The sequence below is a fragment of the Rutidosis leptorrhynchoides genome, chromosome 1 (assembly GCF_046630445.1).
Source record: "Rutidosis leptorrhynchoides isolate AG116_Rl617_1_P2 chromosome 1, CSIRO_AGI_Rlap_v1, whole genome shotgun sequence".
Taxonomy (NCBI): Eukaryota; Viridiplantae; Streptophyta; class Magnoliopsida; order Asterales; family Asteraceae; genus Rutidosis; species Rutidosis leptorrhynchoides.
The window spans coordinates 351,476,641-351,501,655 of NC_092333.1; the positions used below are offsets into that span (position 1 = coordinate 351,476,641).

Below are 25,015 nucleotides of genomic sequence, written 5' to 3' on the forward strand. Positions count from 1 at the left end.
ACTTGATGATGGAATTTTTATAAGTCAAGATAAATATATCAAAGATATGTTAAAGAAATTTGGTCTGACCTGTTTAAAAGACATATGGACTCCAATGGCAACATCCATAAATAAAGATGCTGATCCCAATGGTGAACCAGTCAATATCACTGAATATAGAGGTATGATTTAGTCCCTACTTTATCTCACAGCAAGCAGACCATATATTATGTTTGCCACATGTCTCTGTGCCAGATATCAAGCTGATTCTAAAGAGTCACACCTGCTATCAGTAAAGAGGATATTCGGGTATCTGAAAGGTACTGCTAAACGTGGTCTTTGGTATCCCAAAGACCAGGATTTTGAACTAATTAGGTATTCAGATGCTGATTTTGCAGGATGTAAAATAGACAGGAAAAGTACCACTGGTGGTTGCCAGTTACTGGTGGTAGGCTAGTCAGCTGGACGAGCAAAAAGCAAAATACTGTGTCCACATCTACTGCTGAGGCAGAATATGTTTCTACTGGGAGTTATATTGCTCAAGTACTGTGGATGCAAAGCCAGCTGAAAGACTATGGTGTTCATGTTTCAAAAACTCCAATCTACTATGATAACACCAGTGTAATTGCCATTACCAACAATCCTGTGATGCACTCAAGGACAAAGCACATTGATGTTCAATATCACTTCATAAGGGATCATGTTCAAAAAGGATATGTGGAGCTTCACTTCATTTCAACAGACTAGCAGTTAGCAGATCATTTTACAAAGCCCTTAGATGAGAAATGTTTTAACTACCTCATCTCGGAGCTGGGTATGCTCGAACTCTAAAAATAAAAGACAATTTTGTTGGTGTACTGGTTCTACAACATATAGGGCAAACCAGTAAGACATAAACCTTTGTTTACTGCCTATATGCCAAACTATCAGCACACCAAGGTCTTTTATGTCATGGTTACACAATGTATAAAATGAAGTAATAAATAGCTCACAACATTAATGTGATACCTTAAAACTGAACCTCATTTAATCCCAATGATTTAAATTTAATACACGACATATTAAATGTTACAAAAGAATTTTTGTATTTACTACAAACTTTATTTTGTGGTCTTTAACTTCAACTTTTGAATTAAAACCTACTGCATTTAATGCGTAATGGGAGTGATGAGTGTTCAAGCCGATTAAACGTCATGTCAACAGTCTGTGTCTCCTCAAAAATGTGCCAGTCTGTCACATCTGCCCACACGCCTACAGATGACAGTTGCCATTTTCTCTCTCCTGCATTTTTTTCACCAATCCGAAAGGTTAAATAGAGTGATTCATTTTCCATAATAACCTTCAGTTATTAAAACTTTTAAACTTACATTCTTCTCTCAAAAATCCCCAAATCTTCAAAATATTCAAACATTCATCTTCAACTTTCATCAATGGTAGACCAATAACAACAACAACCACAGTCTATTGAAAACCAACCAGAGGAACAACAACAGCAACAACAACAACAACAACAACCAAAACAACAACACCAACCACCACCACCAGCACCAGAGGATCAGAATGAACTGGCACCGTTGTTCGCTCTGCACCCAAGCCTAGTACAGGCTGCTAATGCACCGAAACATGCAATTATTCGCCTATCTAGAGGCAATGCTGCTCATGCTCTCTCCATTCCCAAGTCTAACGCTAACATGGGCTATGAGACTTTGATTGATTACATAAGGCAATCTCCACTTGCTAGATCTATCACCGACGTTCCTTCCAGATTCTATCCGGCCTGCTTAGGCAGACTTTGGTATACGGATACCATGGTTAACACTCCACATGGTACTCCATGTGTTCGTGGCATGGTCACTGAAACCCTAACCTGCTCCGTCACCGTCGATGCCATTAGACGAGCGCTACAATTGCCTGGTGGACCATTTGTTGATTCACCTTCAAGTGATGAAGTTAGAAGGGAAGTGTTGGAGATTATCGGCTATACTGGTGTTGTAGCCCACAGCCAGTTGAGGAAGCATATGCCACCGTTGTGGTACTATTTCTTTGGTTTACTGACACAGTGCATCAGCCAGAAATCAGGAAGCTTTGATCAATGCTCAGATTTTGAGCTTAAGATAGGTCATGGGTTGCTGTTCAATAGAAATATTGACTATGCTGCTGAAATCTACTTAAGGTTAAGGGAAATGGTGCTTGCACTAAAACGAACACACTTGATCCCCTTTTCAAGGTTTTTGAGCCTTGTTTTTTAAAACGAGCTGGGTGATTCCTACAAGAAACTTACTAATTTTTCAATCGACATGCCTTTGAAGCAAGGGGGAATGACAAAAGTGAAACATGTTGCTCCATATGCTGACTTGACGCCAGCAATGCTTGAGTATATTGCTGCTCGAGGTGGAGCCACCCAATCGACTGCCTCTGGTAGTGCATGAGCTGAGGGGGACGGACCTCAGCGTAAGCCAGCAACACACAAGAGACGACCAGCTACCACAACTAGAACATCCACTATTACAGATACCGGTAATGCAGTAGTTATATTAGAATCTAGTGCTCTCTGATAATAAAGAACAGCCCTAGTATTATATTTTGACTACCCACTACTAGTATTGGAATCCGTTTCTCATCTATTTCTTGGTAACAAGAAAATCTAAATGCACTAAAGCTGGCTCCAAGCATGCCACAGGGGAGGTTGCACCAGTCTCAACTGATGCTCCTAAAAAGGATGCTGTTATGGAACCTGGTGTGTCTCTAGACCAAACAGCAGAAATAACTAACATAATTTAAAACATTTTATCTGCTAACTTAAATGTTGCTAAGCTTACTGGTCTTAAAACTAGTGTTAAGAGGAGTAGCAACCCATACTCTTCTAACCAGGCACTTCTACATTTTTCAAAATTGTACTTCAAGAAATATCCTTTGCTGACAGTACAACTAGCAGAGAACATACTTGACCCCCAAAGCAGACTTGAGCTGGGTCCTCATCGTGTTGAACCAGCTCATGCTACTGCTTAGCCCACATATAATTTGGATCATGATAAGAGTCACACTAATAAATCAAAACTAGCTAAAACTCTTACAATATCTGAGTCATCATGTGTTGTCAATGAGTCAACAGAGTCACAGCTGTACTTACAGACACCATACTCTGTCTCAATCGAAGTACTAACTAAAACACATGTTAATCCCCAGAGACCAACATCGGATGCAATTGTTGAGTCAAATTTATTTGATTATGCTATTGTTAACAAAACTTGTTACTTTGTTTCAGATCTTAGCAGGGCAGCATATGTTATTTCTACTGGTGCTGAAGCTGGTACTGGCAAGCTTTCTATTGCTGCTAGTACTGGTCCTGATACAGCCATTATTGAGCCTATTACTGCTCTTGTTACTGGAGATGAAGTGGTTGCTGGTTCCACTGATCTTACTGTTAATGACGAGATAACAACTACTGATGTTTCTGCTACTCCTCCTGTTATCTCCAGTGTTACTGCCTCAACTACTGATACTGAAGTAATTGATGAAATGATTGTTGAACCTTCCCCTGTTCTTGACTAGGTTATTAATAAAGTTATTAAGGAGGTTCTCGTTTCTGATCTTACTGGTTCTATTGGTATTTCGGCTGCTGCTGCTATTGAATCCAGAGAATTCATCACTATGGATGATGCTGGTAATCTTAATGTTTTTGATACAACACCGGATACCTTCTTTCAAGGTACTGTAGAAACTGTTATTCCACCTTCAGCACAGTCACCTACTACTGCTACTGGTTCACAGGAACCACCTATAGATGCTAGTACCTCTGCTGCTGTTACCACTGAATCTGCTAAGGCTTATGTTTCTACTGAAAAGCCTAAGTATGTTTATCAAGTACCAGATCCAGATGAAGTGGTACCCAAATTTGTTTATAAGGGAGTATCCATTGCTCCTCTTGTTGCCCTCCTAGTGGATCAGCTGACCATTGATCCTCAAACTGCTCTAGTTGCAGCCAGCAAACTACCTGATGAGGAGCTGACTCAGCTACTTGCACAGCTGGACCAACTAGCTAGGGAGGAAGTTTATGAGAGGTTGGCTTCACTTCAAACGTTTAATGAGTAGCCATATTACCACTATTTTGGCATTGATCTTGCTGCTTTCCCATGGCCTGGTACATGGAGGCCTCTCAAGTTTGTCCGTGATCCAGATACTAGTAAGTTTGTCATGCAGAATATTCATGATTCGCCAGTACCTTCTGATTCATCAGCTTCTTCCTCATCATCTTCTTCATCTAATGGTGATGCTGATAAAGGTGCTGGTAAGGAAGAGCCAGTTATTCATGATAATGTGACAGGCTCCAAGGACAAACCAGTGTATCTTGATGATGATGCAACTGATGATGCTGCAAAGGATACCAGTGGTTCTAAACTTTCGAGTGAAGGTAAAAATGATTGTGATCATGGTGATGAGTCAGATTCTGACCTTCCACCTCCACCACCCCACGAAGGTACTCCCATTGTTGCGATTAAACAACCCTCTACCAGTACCGCTGATGCTTCCGACATAGCCGGGTTGTCTACTCTGGCTGTTTATAGGACTGTTGCCAGAATCACACCTGATATCACCAAGACTATCAGGGAAACTCTAGTTGATTGCATGGCTGAAGCTATTCGATGAGCTGGATGTATTACCACTTCTGTTATTGAAACACATCTGCATCTAGTTACTGCCTTTGCAGATCTAGTAGTTGATGCCATTCACCGCCATTATGAAGAAGAAGATTAGCTTAAGGAGCAAATCATCTCTCACAATGAATATACTGACCATATCACCCGACTTCAAGCCGAACTGGATGCTGCCAATCTTAGGAACAGATTTCTGAATGAAGAAAACAGTGTGTTGGAAGAGAGATTGGAGTCATAGGAATAGCAGATGGCTACCATGATTCCTGCTTCTGCTTATGTTACTATGGTTGACACAATGCAACACATGGCTGCTCTTCAAGCTGATGTTAGAGCCAGTGTAAATCAAATGGCCATGGGTGTTGCTAGGAATAAAGTTCAAACTTAAAACCTGTGTCTTAGACAATATGGTGTGGACCCTGGTGCTCATTTATCTCCTGCTGTTGCTGACTGGAACAACTTTGCATATTCAATGCCTGAATCAGACAGCGATCTTGATATAAGTATTCTCCCTGACCCTACTTCTGCCCCTACTGATGACAAAAAGGGGGAGAAGAAATCTAAAAGACATAAGATGAGAAAACAATCTGAGGGGGAGCATGAACATGAGAAAGCTCCTAAACAGCAAAAGAGAGATGGTGATGATGGTGGTGATGGTACTGATCAAGGTAATACTGGCCCTAAGCCCAGCAATGCTCATACTGAAGTAGGTGTCAAGGCTGCTGGTGAATCTTAACCCAGTGTGCCTGCCACATCTGTGGATAATATTGGTTTTGGCAGTAAGCCAGTGATGTCTCTGAACTGGCTTTGGCTGAATCCTTTGTTGTCTCTCAAACCATTGAAAGAAAGATGAAAAGAAAAATGGAGAGGCACCAGAAGAGAAAGCAGGACCTGAATGATGCCTTCAATGCTAGATTTGAGGCCTATGATGCACGAAAAAGACATAGAATTGAGCATAGAAGAAGCCTCAACCGTGAAAAGCTTGAAATTCATATTAACTGCTCACCATTAATCAATATAAGAAAGATGAATCTAGATGAAAGAGAGGCTTATAGGCTTGAGATCACTGTTCCTGAGCTGCTAGAACAAAGAGCAGCAGGAATACTAGAAAGAATATGCCAGATCCGACTGTTGTATCATCCACTTGACCAACAATTCTACATTGATGCCATGGAGTTCAACATTGATATTGGTATGTACTTATACAACAGTGATCAAAGACTCCACAATGATGAGGAGAAAGCCCTCTTCTATGAGGGTTTGCAGCTGGGTATGGATTTAGAGCAATATTGCAATGCCTTGACAACTGATGAAGGTAGGCAATTGATTGCAACAGCAAAATCCCTGAAGATCACAGTAAATGAATGCATTACAAGTATTCAACTTGAACAACAAAGAAGGGATGATGCTGAGTATGCTGAAAGGCTGAGGCTTAGGGAAAAAGAAGCTAAACTGGCTGCTAATAGAAAACAAGAGGCTGCATCTCTTAAGTTAGCAAAAGCCATAGTCAAAGCTCAGGACAAGGTCCTGGATAAACTGGAATCTGTTGAAAAGGTACCCACTGTAGCTCCTATAGAAACTGAAAGAACAAAAGAGCTATCTGATCATTTCTTCAGGAGTAAGTATGTTGATGTGATGATCAGAAGATCTAATCCTGATAAGATCATCAAAGTTCATAAAGGTACAAGAAGGTCCTTCAGTGTCAGCAGGGACAATGATGTCTATGAGAGGGTAGATTACACTAATCTAAGAACCTTTGGATTCAGTGAATGGATGGAGATATTGCAGTACTTCATTGGTAAAGGTAAAAGTGCTCTCAGAGATACACTAAAACCTGAACTACAAGAACTTTTTGACAAAGCAGTCAAGTATGAGAATGAAATGTCCCGTTCTTATTGATTAAAAACGTTCCATATTAATTGATTTCGTTGCGAGGTTTTGACCTCTATATGAGACGTTTTTCAAAGACTGCATTCATTTTTAAACAAACCATAACCTTTATTTCATCAATAAAGGTTTAAAAAGCTTTACGTAGATTATCAAATAATGATAATCTAAAATATCCTGTTTACACACGACCATTACATAATGGTTTACAATACAAATATGTTACAACAAAATAAGTTTCTTGAATGCAGTTTTTACACAATATCATACAAGCATGGACTCCAAATCTTGTCCTTATTTAAGTATGCGACAGCGGAAGCTCTTAATAATCACCTGAGAATAAACATGCTTAAAACGTCAACAAAAATGTTGGTGAGTTATAGGTTTAACCTATATATATCAAATCGTAACAATAGACCACAAGATTTCATATTTCAATACACATCCCATACATAGAGATAAAAATCATTCATATGGTGAACACCTGGTAACCGACAATAACAAGATGCATATATAAGAATATCCCCATCATTCCGGGACACCCTTCGGATATGATATAAATTTCGAAGTACTAAAGCATCCGGTACTTTGGATGGGGTTTGTTAGGCCCGATAGATCTATCTTTAGGATTCGCGTCAATTAGGGTGTCTGTTCCCTAATTCTTAGATTACCAGACTTAATAAAAAGGGGCATATTCGATTTCGATAATTCAACCATAGAATGTAGTTTCACGTACTTGTGTCTATTTTGTAAATCATTTATAAAACCTGCATGTATTCTCATCCCAAAAATATTAGATTTTAAAAGTGGGACTATAACTCACTTTCACAGAATTTTACTTCGTCGGGAAGTAAGACTTGGCCACTGTTGATTCACGAACCTATAACAATATATACATATATATTAAAGTATGTTCAAAATATATTTACAACACTTTTAATATATTTTGATGTTTTAAGTTTATTAAGTCAGCTGTCCTCGTTAGTAACCTATAACTAGTTGTCCACAGTTAGATGTACAGAAATAAATCGATAAATATTATCTTGAATCAATCCACGACCCAGTGTATACGTATCTCAGTATTGATCACAACTCAAACTATATATATTTTGGAATCAACCTCAACCCTGTATAGCTAACTCCAACATTCACATATAGAGTGTCTATGGTTGTTCCGAAATATATATAGATGTGTCGACATGATAGGTCGAAACATTGTATACGTGTCTATGGTATCTCAAGATTACATAATATACAATACAAGTTGATTAAGTTATGGTTGGAATAGATTTGTTACCAATTTTCACGTAGCTAAAATGAGAAAAATTATCCAATCTTGTTTTACCCATAACTTCTTCATTTTAAATCCGTTTTGAGTGAATCAAATTGCTATGGTTTCATATTGAACTCTATTTTATGAATCTAAACAGAAAAAGTATAGGTTTATAGTCGGAAAAATAAGTTACAAGTCGTTTTTGTAAAGGTAGTCATTTCAGTCGAAAGAACGACGTCTAGATGACCATTTTAGAAAACATACTTCCACTTTGAGTTTAACCATAATTTTTGGATATAGTTTCATGTTCATAATAAAAATCATTTTCTCAGAATAACAACTTTTAAATCAAAGTTTATCATAGTTTTTAATTAACTAACCCAAAACAGCCCGCGGTGTTACTACGACGGCGTAAATCCGGTTTTACGGTGTTTTTCGTGTTTCCAGGTTTTAAATCATTAAGTTAGCATATCATATAGATATATAACATGTGTTTAGTTGATTTTAAAAGTCAAGTTAGAAGGATTAACTTTTGTTTGCGAACAAGTTTAGAATTAACTAAACTATGTTCTAGTGATTACAAGTTTAAACCTTCGAATAAGATAGCTTTATATGTATGAATCGAATGATGTTATGAACATCATTACTACCTTAATTTCCTTGGATAAACCTACTGGAAAAGAGAAAAATGGATCTAGCTTCAATGGATCCTTGGATGGCTCGAAGTTCTTGAAGCAGAATCATGACACGAAAACAAGTTCAAGTAAGATCATCACTTGAAATAAGATTGTTATAGTTATAGAAATTGAACCAAAGTTTGAATATGATTATTACCTTGTATTAGAATGATAACCTACTGTAAGAAACAAAGATTTCTTGAGGTTGGATGATCACCTTACAAGATTGGAAGTGAGCTAGCAAACTTGAAAGTATTCTTGATTTTATGAAACTAGAACTTTTGGAATTTATGAAGAACACTTAGAACTTGAAGATAGAACTTGAGAGAGATCAATTAGATGAAGAAAATTGAAGAATGAAAGTGTTTGTAGGTGTTTTTGGTCGTTGGTGTATGGATTAGATATAAAGGATATGTAATTTTGTTTTCATGTAAATAAGTCATGAATGATTACTCATATTTTTGTAATTTTATGAGATATTTCATGCTAGTTGCCAAATGATGGTTCCCACATGTGTTAGGTGACTCACATGGGCTGCTAAGAGCTGATCATTGGAGTGTATATACCAATAGTACATACATCTAAAAGCTGTGTATTGTACGAGTACGAATACGGGTGCATACGAGTAGAATTGTTGATGAAACTGAACGAGGATGTAATTGTAAGCATTTTTGTTAAGTAGAAGTATTTTGATAAGTGTATTGAAGTCTTTCAAAAGTGTATAAATACATATTAAAACACTACATGTATATACATTTTAACTGAGTCGTTAAGTCATCGTTAGTCGTTACATGTAAGTGTTGTTTTGAAACCTTTAGGTTAACGATCTTGTTAAATGTTGTTAACCCAATGTTTATAATATCAAATGAGATTTTAAATTATTATATTATCATGATATTATCATGTATGAATATCTCTTAATATGATATATATACATTAAATGTCTTTACAACGATAATCGTTACATATATGTCTCGTTTAAAAATCATTAAGTTAGTAGTCTTGTTTTTACATATGTAGTTCATTGTTAATATACTTTATGATATGTTTTCTTATCATAGCATCATGTTAACTATATATATATATCCATATATATGTCATCATATAGTTTTTACAAGTTTTAACGTTCGTGAATCACCGATCAACTTGGGTGGTCAATTGTCTATATGAAACATATTTCAATTAATCAAGTCTTAAAAAGTTTGATTGCTTAACATGTTGGAAACATTTAATCATGTAAATATCAATCTCAATTAATATATATAAACATGGAAAAGTTCGGGTCACTACAGTACCTACCCGTTAAATAAATTTCGTCCCGAAATTTTAAGCTGTTGAAGGTGTTGACGAATCTTCTGGAAATAGATGCGGGTATTTCTTCTTCATCTGATCTTCAAGCTCCCAGGTGAACTCGGGTCCTCTACGAGCATTCCATCGAACCTTAACAATTGGTATCTTGTTTTGCTTAAGTCTTTTAACCTCACGATCCATTATTTCGACGGGTTCTTCGATGAATTGAAGTTTTTCGTTGATTTGGATTTCATCTAACGGAATAGTGAGATCTTCTTTAGCAAAACATTTCTTTAAATTCGAGACGTGGAAAGTGTTATGTACAGCCGCGAGTTGTTGAGGTAACTCTAGTCGGTAAGCTACTGGTCCGACACGATCAATAATCTTGAATGGTCCAATATACCTTGGATTTAATTTCCCTCGTTTACCAAATCGAACAACGCCTTTCCAAGGTGCAACTTTAAGCATGACCATCTCTCCAATTTCAAATTCTATATCTTTTCTTTTAATGTCAGCGTAGCTCTTTTGTCGACTTTGGGCGGTTTTCAACCGTTGTTGAATTTGGATGATCTTCTCGGTAGTTTCTTGTATAATCTCCGGACCCGTAATCTGTCTATCCCCCACTTCACTCCAACAAATCGGAGACCTGCACTTTCTACCATAAAGTGCTTCAAACGGCGCCATCTCAATGCTTGAATGGTAGCTGTTGTTGTAGGAAAATTCTGCTAACGGTAGATGTCGATCCCAACTGTTTCCGAAATCAATAACACATGCTCGTAGCATGTCTTCAAGCGTTTGTATCGTCCTTTCGCTCTGCCCATCAGTTTGTGGATGATAGGCAGTACTCATGTCTAGACGAGTTCCTAATGCTTGCTGTAATGTCTGCCAGAATCTTGAAATAAATCTGCCATCCCTATCAGAGATAATAGAGATTGGTATTCCATGTCTGGAGACGACTTCCTTCAAATACAGTCGTGCTAACTTCTCCATCTTGTCATCTTCTCTTATTGGTAGGAAGTGTGCTGATTTGGTGAGACGATCAACTATTACCCAAATAGTATCAAAACCACTTGCAGTCCTTGGCAATTTAGTGATGAAATCCATGGTAATGTTTTCCCATTTCCATTCCGGGATTTCGGGTTGTTGAAGTAGACCTGATGGTTTCTGATGCTCAGCTTTGACCTTAGAACACGTCAAACATTCTCCTACGTATTTAGCAACATCGGCTTTCATACCCGGCCACCAAAAATGTTTCTTGAGATCCTTGTACATCTTCCCCGTTCCAGGATGTATTGAGTATCTGGTTTTATGAGCTTCTCTAAGTACTATTTCTCTCATATTTCCAAATTTTGGTACCCAAATCCTTTCAGCCCTATACCGGGTTCCGTCTTCCCGAATATTAAGATGCTTCTCCGATCCTTTGGGTATTTCATCCTTTAAATTTTCCTCTTTTAAAACTCCTTGTTGCGCCTCCTTTATTTGAGTAGTAAGGTTATTATGAATCATTATATTCATAGATTTTACTCGAATGGGTTCTCTGTCCTTCCTGCTCAAGGCATCGGCTACCACATTTGCCTTCCCCGGGTGGTAACGAATCTCAAAGTCGTAATCATTCAATAATTCAATCCACCTACGCTGCCTCATATTCAGTTGTTTCTGATTAAATATGTGTTGAAGACTTTTGTGGTCGGTATATATAATACTTTTGACCCCATATAAGTAGTGCCTCCAAGTCTTTAATGCAAAAACAACCGCGCCTAATTCCAAATCATGCGTCGTATAATTTTGTTCGTGAATCTTCAATTGTCTAGACGCATAAGCAATCACCTTCGTTCGTTGCATTAATACACAACCGAGACCTTGCTTTGATGCGTCACAATAAATCACAAAATCATCATTCCCTTCAGGCAATGACAATATAGGTGCCGTAGTTAGCTTTTTCTTCAATAACTGAAACGCTTTCTCTTGTTCATCATTCCATTCAAATTTCTTCCCTTTATGCGTTAATACAGTCAAGGGTTTTGCTATTCTGGAAAAGTCTTGGATGAACCTTCTGTAGTAACCAGCTAGTCCTAAAAACTGGCGTATGTGTTTCGGAGTTTTCGGGGTTTCCCACTTTTCAACAGTTTCTATCTTTGCCGGATCCACCTTAATACCTTCTTTGTTCACTATGTGACCGAGGAATTGAACTTCTTCCAACCAAAATGCACACTTTGAAAACTTAGCATACAATTCTTCCTTCCTCAATACTTCTAACACCTTTCTCAAATGTTCACCGTGTTCTTGGTCATTCTTTGAGTAAATAAGTATGTCATCAATGAAAACAATGACAAACTTGTCAAGGTATGGTCCACACACTCGGTTCATAAGGTCCATGAACACAGCTGGTGCATTAGTTAAACCAAACGGCATGACCATAAACTCGTAATGACCGTAACGTGTTCTGAAAGCAGTCTTTGGAATATCATCTTCTTTCACCCGCATTTGATGATACCCGGAACGTAAGTCAATCTTTGAATAAACAGACGAGCCTTGTAGTTGATCAAATAAATCGTCGATTCTCGGTAGTGGGTAGCGGTTCTTGATGGTAAGTTTGTTCAACTCTCGGTAGTCGATACACAACCTGAATGTACCATCTTTCTTCTTGACAAACAAAACAGGAGCTCCCCACGGTGATGTGCTTGGTCGAATGAAACCACGCTCTAAAAGTTCTTGTAATTGGCTTTGTAGTTCTTTCATCTCGCTGGGTGCGAGTCTGTAAGGAGCACGAGCTATTGGTGCAGCTCCTGGTACAAGATCTATTTGAAATTCAACGGATCGATGTGGGGGTAATCCCGGTAATTCTTTCGGAAATACATCGGGAAATTCTTTTGCAATGGGAACATCATTGATGCTCTTTTCTTCAGTTTGTACTTTCTCGACGTGTGCTAGAACAGCATAGCAACCTTTTCTTATTAGTTTTTGTGCCTTCAAATTACTAATAAGATGTAGCTTCGTGTTGCCCTTTTCTCCGTACACCATTAAGGGTTTTTCTTTTTCTCGTATAATGCGAATTGCATTTTTGTAACAAACGATCTCCGCTTTCACTTCTTTCAACCAGTCCATACCGATTATCACATCAAAACTCCCTAACTCTACTGGTATCAAATCAATCTTAAATGTTTCGCTAACCAGTTTAATTTCTCGATTCCGACATATATTATCTGCTGAAATTAATTTACCATTTGCTAATTCGAGTAAAAATTTACTATCCAAAGGCGTCAATGGACAACTTAATTTAGCACAAAAATCTCTACTCATATAGCTTCTATCCGCACCCGAATCAAATAAAACGTAAGCAGATTTATTGTCAATAAGAAACGTACCCGTAACAAGCTCTGGGTCTTCCTGTGCCTCTACCGCATTAATATTGAAAACTCTTCCACGGCCTTGTCCATTCGTGTTGTCCTGGTTCGGGCAATTTCTAATAATGTGGCCTGGTTTTCCACATTTATAACAAACTACATTGGCATAACTTGCTCCGACACTACTTGCTCCGCCATTACTCGTTCCGACACCATTTGTTCCTTTCGTTCTATTAACCCCTGGTCCGTAGACCTCACACTTCGCCGCGCTATGACCATTTCTTTTACACTTGTTGCAAAATTTGGTGCAGAACCCCGAGTGATTCTTTTCACACCTTTGGCATAGTTGCTTCTGATTGTTGTTGTTGTTGCGGTTATTATTGTTGTTGGGATGATTGTTGTAGTTGCTGTTGTTGTTGTTGTTGTTGTTGTTGTTGGGCCGTTTGTTGTAGTTGCGATTGATGTTGCGATTGTTGGGATAATTGTTGCGATTATTGTTGTAATTGCTGTTGTTGTTGTATTGGTGATTCTTATCACCGTTTTCCTCCCACTTTCTTTTGACTTGCTTCACATTGGCCTCTTCAGCAGTCTGTTCTTTAATTCTTTCTTCAATCTGGTTCACTTGTTTGTGAGCCATTCTACATGCCTGTTGTATGGAGGCGGGCTCGTGTGAACTTATATCTTCTTGGATTCTTTCCGGTAATCCTTTCACAAACGCGTCGATCTTCTCTTCCTCATCTTCGAATGCTCCCGGACACAATAGGCACAATTCTGTGAATCGTCTTTCGTACGTGGTAATATCAAATCCTTGGGTTCGTAACCCTCTAAGTTCTGTCTTGAGCTTATTGACCTCGGTTCTGGGACGGTACTTCTCGTTCATCAAGTGCTTGAATGCTGACCACGGTAGTGCGTATGCATCATCTTGTCCCACTTGCTCTAGATAGGTATTCCACCATGTTAACGCAGAACCTGTGAAGGTATGCGTAGCGTACTTCACTTTGTCCTCTTCAGTACACTTACTTATGGCAAACACCGATTCAACCTTCTCGGTCCACCGTTTCAATCCGATCGGTCCTTCGGTTCCATCAAATTCCAAAGGTTTGCAGGCAGTGAATTCTTTGTAGGTGCATCCTACACGATTTCCTGTACTGCTAGATCCAAGGTTATTGTTGGTATGTAGCGCAGCCTGTACTGCGGCTATGTTTGAAGCTAGAAAAGTACGGAATTCCTCTTCATTCATATTCACGGTGTGTCGAGTAGTCGGTGCCATTTCCTTCAAAATAGTTAAATGAAACAAGTTAATCATACAGAATATTAAGAGTAGTTAATAGTATTTCGTAGCATAATATGAACTCATTTATAAAAGCTTTTTCTTCATATTAGCGTTTTATAAGTTTAAATTCGGGTAGTACCTACCCGTTAAGTTCATACTTAGTAGCTAATATACAATTCAACTACTACAATTCTATATGAAAAACTGATTATAATAATATTTCGCGTTCAAACTTTTATACAATATTTTACAAACTTACAATACCGCTTATTTTACATAAAGCATGAAATATAGCACACAATAACTTTGATACAAGATAGTTGTGAAGACAATTCTAGCTAGTACACAAGTCGTTCAGCAAAGGCAATAAAGACACGTAATTCATACGTCCAGAAACAAGTCATGCATTCTGGTTTTACTAGGACTACTTCCCATCCTTGGTCTTGTGCAACATAACCGTTATGGCCGTTGATAAGACAGCGTGTTGTAACATCATCAAAGGGACGAGGGTTACGTAATGTCCAACAGTCCCGTAATAATCTAAAAACCTCATTTCTTACCCCAATTACCGACTCCGTCACTTGTGGAAACGTTTTGTTTAATAGTTGTAGCCCGATGTTCTTGTTCTCACTTTGGTGAGAAGCGAACATTACTAATCCGTAAGCATAACATGCTTCTTTATGTTGCATGTTAGCCGCTTTTTCTAAATCACGAAGTCCAATATTCGGATATATTGAGTCAAAATAATTTCTTAACCCGTTGCGTAAAATAGCATTTGGGTTCCCCGCAATATATGCGTCAAAGTAAACACATCGTAACTTATGGGTTTCCCAATGTGATATCCCCCATCTTTCAAACGAAAGTCTCTTATAAACCAAGACATTCTTGGAACGTTCTTCGAATGTCTTACAAACTGATCTCGCCTTAAATAGTTGTGCCGAGGAATTCTGGCCGACTCTAGACAAGATTTCATCAATCATGTCTCCGGGTAGGTCTCTTAAAATATTGGGTTGTCTATCCATTTTGTGTTTTTAAACTGTAAAATAGACAAGAGTTAGATTCATAAAAAAATACTTATTAATACAAGCAATTTTTACATATATCATAAAGCATAAGAACACTATATTACATATATTACACCACACGAATACAACTATCTTATTCTGACTCGCTCGTTTCTTCTTCTTCGGTTTTGGTTCGTTTTGCCAAGTTTCTAGAGATATATGATGTTCCCCTAATACGAGCCGTAATTTTCCACATTGGTTTAGAAAAACCCGGTGGTTTAGAGGTTCCCGGGTCATTGTTACAACTTAAGGACTTCGGGCGTTGACGATACATATAAAGTTCATCGGGGTTGGAATTAGATTTCTCTATTTTTATGCCCTTTCCCTTATTATTTTCTTTTGCCTTTTTAAATTCAGTTGGGGTAATTTCTATAACATCATCGGAATTCTCGTCGGAATCCGATTCATCGGAGAATTGGTAATCCTCCCAATATTTTGCTTCTTTGGCGGAAACACCATTGACCATAATTAACCTTGGTCGGTTGGTTGAGGATTTTCTTTTACTTAACCGTTTTATTATTTCCCCCACCGGTTCTATTTCTTCATCCGGTTCCGATTCTTCTTCCGGTTCCGATTCTTCTTCCGGTTCCGACTCTTCTTCCGGTTCCTCTTCGGGAACTTGTGAATCAGTCCACAAATCATTCCAATTTACATTTGACTCTTCATTATTATTAGGTGAGTCAATGGGACTTGTTCTAGAGGTAGACATCTATCACATAATATCAAACACGTTAAGAGATTAATATATCACATAATATTCATATGTTAAAAATATATAGTTTCCAACAAAAATGTTAAGCAATCATTTTTAAAGAAAACACGGTCGAAGTCCAGACTCACTAATGCATCCTAACAAACTCGATAAGACACACTAATGCAAATTTTCTGGTTCTCTAAGACCAACGCTCGGATACCAACTGAAATGTCCCGTTCTTATTGATTAAAAACGTTCCATATTAATTGATTTCGTTGCGAGGTTTTGACCTCTATATGAGACGTTTTTCAAAGACTGCATTCATTTTTAAACAAACCATAACCTTTATTTCATCAATAAAGGTTTAAAAAGCTTTACGTAGATTATCAAATAATGATAATCTAAAATATCCTGTTTACACACGACCATTACATAATGGTTTACAATACAAATATGTTACAACAAAATAAGTTTCTTGAATGCAGTTTTTACACAATATCATACAAGCATGGACTCCAAATCTTGTCCTTATTTAAGTATGCGACAGCGGAAGCTCTTAATAATCACCTGAGAATAAACATGCTTAAAACGTCAACAAAAATGTTGGTGAGTTATAGGTTTAACCTATATATATCAAATCGTAACAATAGACCACAAGATTTCATATTTCAATACACATCCCATACATAGAGATAAAAATCATTCATATGGTGAACACCTGGTAACCGACAATAACAAGATGCATATATAAGAATATCCCCATCATTCCGGGACACCCTTCGGATATGATATAAATTTCGAAGTACTAAAGCATCCGGTACTTTGGATGGGGTTTGTTAGGCCCGATAGATCTATCTTTAGGATTCGCGTCAATTAGGGTGTCTGTTCCCTAATTCTTAGATTACCAGACTTAATAAAAAGGGGCATATTCGATTTCGATAATTCAACCATAGAATGTAGTTTCACGTACTTGTGTCTATTTTGTAAATCATTTATAAAACCTGCATGTATTCTCATCCCAAAAATATTAGATTTTAAAAGTGGGACTATAACTCACTTTCACAGAATTTTACTTCGTCGGGAAGTAAGACTTGGCCACTGTTGATTCACGAACCTATAACAATATATACATATATATTAAAGTATGTTCAAAATATATTTACAACACTTTTAATATATTTTGATGTTTTAAGTTTATTAAGTCAGCTGTCCTCGTTAGTAACCTATAACTAGTTGTCCACAGTTAGATGTACAGAAATAAATCGATAAATATTATCTTGAATCAATCCACGACCCAGTGTATACGTATCTCAGTATTGATCACAACTCAAACTATATATATTTTGGAATCAACCTCAACCCTGTATAGCTAACTCCAACATTCACATATAGAGTGTCTATGGTTGTTCCGAAATATATATAGATGTGTCGACATGATAGGTCGAAACATTGTATACGTGTCTATGGTATCTCAAGATTACATAATATACAATACAAGTTGATTAAGTTATGGTTGGAATAGATTTGTTACCAATTTTCACGTAGCTAAAATGAGAAAAATTATCCAATCTTGTTTTACCCATAACTTCTTCATTTTAAATCCGTTTTGAGTGAATCAAATTGCTATGGTTTCATATTGAACTCTATTTTATGAATCTAAACAGAAAAAGTATAGGTTTATAGTCGGAAAAATAAGTTACAAGTCGTTTTTGTAAAGGTAGTCATTTCAGTCGAAAGAACGACGTCTAGATGACCATTTTAGAAAACATACTTCCACTTTGAGTTTAACCATAATTTTTGGATATAGTTTCATGTTCATAATAAAAATCATTTTCTCAGAATAACAACTTTTAAATCAAAGTTTATCATAGTTTTTAATTAACTAACCCAAAACAGCCCGCGGTGTTACTACGACGGCGTAAATCCGGTTTTACGGTGTTTTTCGTGTTTCCAGGTTTTAAATCATTAAGTTAGCATATCATATAGATATATAACATGTGTTTAGTTGATTTTAAAAGTCAAGTTAGAAGGATTAACTTTTGTTTGCGAACAAGTTTAGAATTAACTAAACTATGTTCTAGTGATTACAAGTTTAAACCTTCGAATAAGATAGCTTTATATGTATGAATCGAATGATGTTATGAACATCATTACTACCTTAATTTCCTTGGATAAACCTACTGGAAAAGAGAAAAATGGATCTAGCTTCAATGGATCCTTGGATGGCTCGAAGTTCTTGAAGCAGAATCATGACACGAAAACAAGTTCAAGTAAGATCATCACTTGAAATAAGATTGTTATAGTTATAGAAATTGAACCAAAGTTTGAATATGATTATTACCTTGTATTAGAATGATAACCTACTGTAAGAAACAAAGATTTCTTGAGGTTGGATGATCACCTTACAAGATTGGAAGTGAGCTAGCAAACTTGAAAGTATTCTTGATTTTATGAAACTAGAACTTTTGGAATTTATGAAGAACACTTAGAACTTGAAGATAGAACTTGAGAGAGATCAATTAGATGAAGAAAATTGAAGAATGAAAGTGTTTGTAGGTGTTTTTGGTCGTTGGTGTATGGATTAGATATAAAGGATATGTAATTTTGTTTTCATGTAAATAAGTCATGAATGATTACTCATATTTTTGTAATTTTATGAGATATTTCATGCTAGTTGCCAAATGATGGTTCCCACATATGTTAGGTGACTCACATGGGCTGCTAAGAGCTGATCATTGGAGTGTATATACCAATAGTACATACATCTAAAAGCTGTGTATTGTACGAGTACGAATACGGGTGCATACGAGTAGAATTGTTGATGAAACTGAACGAGGATGTAATTGTAAGCATTTTTGTTAAGTAGAAGTATTTTGATAAGTGTATTGAAGTCTTTCAAAAGTGTATAAATACATATTAAAACACTACATGTATATACATTTTAACTGAGTCGTTAAGTCATCGTTAGTCGTTACATGTAAGTGTTGTTTTGAAACCTTTAGGTTAACGATCTTGTTAAATGTTGTTAACCCAATGTTTATAATATCAAATGAGATTTTAAATTATTATATTATCATGATATTATCATGTATGAATATCTCTTAATATGATATATATACATTAAATGTCTTTACAACGATAATCGTTACATATATGTCTCGTTTAAAAATCATTAAGTTAGTAGTCTTGTTTTTACATATGTAGTTCATTGTTAATATACTTTATGATATGTTTTCTTATCATAGCATCATGTTAACTATATATATATATCCATATATATGTCATCATATAGTTTTTACAAGTTTTAACGTTCGTGAATCACCGATCAACTTGGGTGGTCAATTGTCTATATGAAACATATTTCAATTAATCAAGTCTTAAAAAGTTTGATTGCTTAACATGTTGGAAACATTTAATCATGTAAATATCAATCTCAATTAATATATATAAACATGGAAAAGTTCGGGTCACTACAGAGAATGCACCAATAGTGAAAGTAGAAGAAGTTCTAGCTTAGAAGCCTAAAAGAAAGAAATCTATTGGTGCTGGCCCACACAGAAGAGATCCCATCATTCTACCTCCTCAAATACCAGTATTTGATCCTGCAGACTTACTTGTACTATTCCCTGAAGCCTGGGCAACCTTGAAAGTCAAACAAGAAGAGCTATCTGATGAAGAAAAGGAGAAGGATAAAGATAAAGATAGATAGTCTTCTTATGTTAAATTTGTATCTTTTGTTATTTCATGATTCATTATACTGTCTTGTAAATTTTGTATATATATATATCTGTTGTAATGAATGTGAAACGAGTTTATCTTAAAAATCATATCAATTTATAAGATATAGATAACTCAGCAAAAGATCCCAAAACAAACCAAAAAGGGACAAATTTTACTGCCTATTTTCTTTAGGTCATTTAGTGCTGGCGTTAGTGTTTTACTCTTTATGTCATAAGTTTTGTCATCATAAAATAGGGGGAGATTGTTGAGTCCCCAAAGTAATTAAGGATTTAATTATGACAAAATAGCAGATATGTACACTAGAATGTTATGTGCAGCCAGCACATGTTTGTTTGTGTATAGACAGCAAATATTGTTCTGTCGAGTGTTTAGTTTGCTGCCTAGTCTGCCAGCACAAGGTAGACAGTATTCTTCAATTAGCACAGGATGTGTACCCAGCAATTCAAGAATATCAAGTAACTCAGCATAGAAGAACCAACATGGCTAGAAAGCAGTTTACTACACAATACAGCTATGCTCCATTACAAGCATAGTGGTTTCCTGAGTGGTCTACATTAATTGTACTATTCAACAGAAGTCGAAGACAAAGTTGAACAGAAAAGGACACGCGTCGGCGGCTGACAAGTGACCTTACAAGACCACGTGGGAATGTAGAAGTTTAACGCATGTGAAGACATGTGTTATTCTTTGTCAACGCCTAGGGAACACAACATTCTATTTGTTTAATCAAATAGTGGTGCCAAAACAAATTAGGATGTTCCTGCAAATAGCTACCAAAGAGGAAAGAATAGAGCACGCTCTCTGATGCAGTTGTCCCCACAAGTACAGACATCCTATGTACCAGTGGACAATAGAAAAAATTACACGTTTAATAGGACTAATATAAAATAGAAGTATTCACTATTGTAACAACTAGTGGAGTAGGTTTTATTTATTAAGAGTCCAAATGTGTAATAGCTTTAGATAACCTCAATATCTATAACTTAGATGAATCTGTATCAACCAACTATCATTCCGCCAAGGATATTTGTAATTCTTTGTGATTTATATCAATAAAGTATAATCGTTGAAAATTACCTTTGACTCTTAACTAATTTACTTACATGAATACTAATTTGCTTAAACTATTAAGATAATAAAAAAGGATTATATTCACCCTCCCCACCCCCTCTACAATACTCCTGTTGTTAATCAAGAAACTAACATCATAATCATTGTTAGTATTACTATTATTATTATTATTATATTATTATTATTATTTTATATATATATATATATATATATATATATATAAAGTATATCAGCCCACACCCGGGTTGTCGTTTTATTTGCCACAAACTGGAAAAACTTCCCAAAAAAAAAAAGTCGTTTCATACTATTCCTAAACAATGTCAGCAGAGCACCCGGGCCTACATCAAACATCCACCAAAATCTAACCTCCAAACGAACAACCCCTCCCTCTTCAAAGTGGAAACACCCCCAAATCCTTTTCACCATCGACTATGTCTTCATGTCTCCTTATTAGGCGATGCCATTACCACCAATAAGTTCGTGACGATCTCCTGAACAATTCCGTACAAATTTTATGTTTTATTGCCAGATTCATCGACTTCACCAGAAACATCTCCGGCGACTGCAACGGCGAAGAAGATGACGTCTTGCATAGGTTTCTCTCGGCAATGACCGCCAGCTTAGGTATGCGATCGGTTTCTTGTACTCCTTTTAATAACTTGCATGAAATTAATTTTTACTTTGAATCTAGGGTTTTGCTTTTTTTTTTTTTGAAACCGATGTCGATGATAATCAGGTTTTGGTTGTGGGTTTTTGGATTGGCAATTATCTCTTGAAGGGCACAACGTTTTAAATTATGGTGATTGTGGTGAGGTCAGAGGTTTTACTTTCACCAAAGTAACATGGGGTTACAAAACCTTATCATTAACATGAGCTAGAACCAACACTGAATCTGGTTTGATTATTTTAGAATTTATGTTCAAATATTCTTTTGTTTATTGTTAATTTTATTGATTTTATTTGTTTCTTCTTTTAGATTGTTGAAATTTTTTGTAGATGTTACACTCTTATAAGTGTTACTTCGGTATATGTTATTGTTTTTTGGTAGAGCAAATTTAACCAGTTTCAACTTGCTCCAACAAAATGGATCGTCGAAATGCTTCTAGCAAATCCTCGAGGTTTGCATACTTAATCGATGCATATAAGTTCATCATAGTCAAAATTTCAAATCTAAAAATAATGACACAACAATGATGAGATGACCTTTTGACTTACCTAATTAGACCTTCAAGAGCCAAATAAAAAAACAAAAACAAATTGATGATTTCTGCTTGTCAATATGGATCGGTATAAAGATTTGGAATTGTTATTACAACAACAACAACATAACCCAATCCCACATGTGTGGGGTATGGGGAAGGTCATATATCCTAGAAGTTACATTTTTTATAGTAATATGAAAGTTTCTATTTATTTACTTTGTTAGCAAAAAAATCTACAATAAGAATGCAGGACTGAAAGGTTATATCTCATTCCGATCAATGAACGAGAGCTGCTACTATCATAACCAGTCCGATTATGTATTTTGCTAGAATATTTCTTATTTTATAGCAACAAATATTGAAATTTTTGAATTTCAAATTTTTTATGTGATTATGATTATGATATTGTTTTAGCGACGAAGAGAAAAGATCGACGAAAAGATGAAAGCTCTGCAGAAGCTACTGGCTAATGCTAATAAGGTGCAACTCTGTGTTTTCCTGTATACTTGACTTCTTAAGTCATTCTAACAAATCTCCATATTCAAAATCGAAGTTTCGATATTAAAATTTAATACCTACATCTTTCTATGTATATAAAACAGTTTAGTGCAAAACGGGTTATTAAAATAATTTCAAACTTTCAAGCACTTTAAATCGGATTCAGGTTTACAATTTAGCCATTTTGATCGTGAAAGTCATCTTCTAGCATATTTACTCTAAAACAATTCACTGTGAAAACTGAAAATTATCAAAATTTTGAAGTTGTATCGACGTATAACTAAAAAAAGGTAAAAAAAAAAAAAAAAAAAAAAAAAAAGGTTGGTTATGTTGGTCGTTCATTTGAAAATACTTCATAATTGTTGAGGGGTTGGTGATGTTTATATGTTGAGTTGTGTGTAGTCATTGCTACCTGCCAAGAAGTGTTCTCTACGATCTGCTAAAAGTGTTGGACACCTTTGCTCTCCGTACGTCTTGATGGGTGTTGCTGCTTATACTCATACTGCTGCTTCTGCTCATGCTGCTGCTTCTAATGTGTGTCTGCACTGTCATCGTTTCCATGTAAAAGCAGGTGCTTATCTATGTGTGAATACTTATTATTATTATTTTTTTTTTACGTTTCTCTCAGTGATCATATCAGTTATGATTGTGTTACACACAAGTTTGTTGACTATTGTGGTTTGCACACTTATATACTTTGATTTGTTTTAGTAGCGGCTAATTAGTACCTTAATATAACTTCATTTCTTATTCTTTATTCGCCCCTGAATTTCAGAAATAGGTTGGTTACAATCTTACATGCATTTCTTATTGTTTTTTAAGCTATAGTTATCTTATGTTCTTCAGCTAGAAATGAAACAATTAGTGTATGCACATTTGTATCATGTATTCATGTGACTGATGTTAGCAACCGCTAATTTGCACCCTGATATAAGTTTATTTCTCATCGAGTATCATGTTTTATTAAAACACCAGACCAGACCAGACCCCTCGGAGAGAAAAATAATGTTTTGAAATAGAAGCATATTACTACTGCAACTGTAATCAGCCTGTTGAATCATGACTCTTGTGTAATACAAGCTGCAAAAACATACGCTGTAAGTACATAATATTTTGTTGAACCTATCTGAACACAGCGCTGCAACTGGAGCAACTCCTGTTATAATTACTTATTAAAAAACTGCTATCAGCCTTTAAATAAGATGCAGTAACATACACTAAATGCTTATAACCATTCGAATCGGACGCAGCGAAGCGCGACGGACCTCTTTCTAGTTATTATTATTAGTGAAGTGCAATCACATTTTTGAAAACACTATTTTTGATAAACATAAATACATTTACATTTTTTTCAAGCTAAAAATAAATAATTAACCAAAAAAAAACATAATTAAAAGGTACATAAAGTAGATAAAACATATAATTAAACCATATGCAAAGCAAAAGCTTGTTGTTTGGTAATTTCCATACTTTTGATTTCATTACATTCCTCTTCATCGCTAAGAAACATGAATTTCTGTTTAGCTTCATCAAATACATCACGCCCGACTGTTTGAATGGCAAGTTTTCTTTGAGAAACTCAAACACCTTCGAAAGACTGACTAACATCAACGTTTTCGAACTTCTTTCTCGAATATTGCGTACCACTGAAATTTGGGCGAATACAGATCTTTGAAATAGACATCGATCGGAACAAGAACGGGTGGCATGATTTAATTTGAATTTGTGTGTGTAGAGAAGGAGAGTGATACATTCAAAACAAGATATAGGCGTGTGCTTATATAGAAATGTATGATTTGATAAACTGGCATTCTAAATTTCGGTTTCAGTAAAAGTTGACAAACAGATCCCGATATGGGTAGTGGTGTATTTTTAGTGTTATTGTGTCATTTATAATTATTTTTGATGGTAATGTTTATCATTTATGTAAATGTTTTCCATGATTTGCTGTTTTTGTAAATATGTGCCAAAAACAACTAGTTTAAAAAAACAAATCTACATTCAAAAGAACAAATGAATTTAAGAAGAAAAATTGGAAACGTGACAAAGCGTGTTTGTTAAAACCAGTTTCAGTAAATTACTGACAAACTGCTCTTGTCAATATCGATTTATACAGGCACTAGTATCTAAACATAAACCGCGTTTTGAAAACACCGTTTCTTATGAATTATCACAAACCGGTTTTTGCCAAAACCTGTTATACCAGTTTTATAAATGATCAAGCATATTTCCGCCTAGGATAGAAACACGCTTGAGTGCAATAGAGGAGGGTTTTATTAGTTCAGCGGCGTTAACCTCCGGTCCGGTTACCGTGATAACCCTAGCCGAGATGATGATCTCGGGAGGGTGGCTAAGGGCTGACCGCCAGCC

The 25,015-nt window shown here is 36.1% G+C and overlaps 1 long non-coding RNA gene across 2 annotated transcripts; it reads left to right on the forward strand.

Moving 5' to 3' along the window:
* The first annotated feature begins 21,183 nt into the window (after positions 1–21,183).
* Positions 21,184–23,425, forward strand: LOC139870624 (uncharacterized). Of its 2 annotated transcripts, XR_011766602.1 has the most exons (4): positions 21,184–21,569; positions 21,637–22,063; positions 22,562–22,627; positions 23,048–23,425. It is a non-coding gene; the product is annotated as an uncharacterized lncRNA (long non-coding RNA). The 2 variants fall into 2 exon arrangements; XR_011766601.1 differs by having other exon boundaries at positions 21,184–22,063.
* Positions 23,426–25,015: the final 1,590 nt, after the last annotated feature.